The following is a 420-nucleotide window of genomic DNA, read 5'->3' as shown; positions in this document are numbered from 1 at the left end:
CAGCCAGCAAGGCCAGCTATACCTTGTCATGCATCCAAAAATGCATCTCAAGCTGGTCCAGAGAGGTGATACTCCCCCTATATGCGACTTTGATCAGGCCACAGTTGTAGTACTGCGTCCAGTACTGGGCGCTGCACTTCAAAAGGTATGTGGCCCACCTGGAGAGGGTTCAGAGGAGGGCCACCCACTTGGTGGGCAGGGATAGGCCCTATAAGGAGAGACTGCGGGACCTGAACCTGTTCAGCCTCAGCAAGAGGAGGCTGAGGGGGGACCTGGTGGCTGCCTACAAACTCATCAGGGGAGATCAATAGCAAATAGGTAGAGCCCTTTTCTCCCCAGCACCACCTGGGGTGACAAGGAACAATGGTAATAAGCTGATGGAAAATAGGTTTAGGTTAGAGATCAGAAGGCAATTTTTTA

The sequence above is a fragment of the Gavialis gangeticus genome, unplaced genomic scaffold (assembly GCF_001723915.1).
Source record: "Gavialis gangeticus isolate Ggan-Ray unplaced genomic scaffold, GavGan_comp1, whole genome shotgun sequence".
Taxonomy (NCBI): domain Eukaryota; kingdom Metazoa; phylum Chordata; order Crocodylia; family Gavialidae; genus Gavialis; species Gavialis gangeticus.
The sequence above is the reverse complement of the archived record's forward strand: the minus strand, read 5'-3'. Positions refer to the sequence as shown.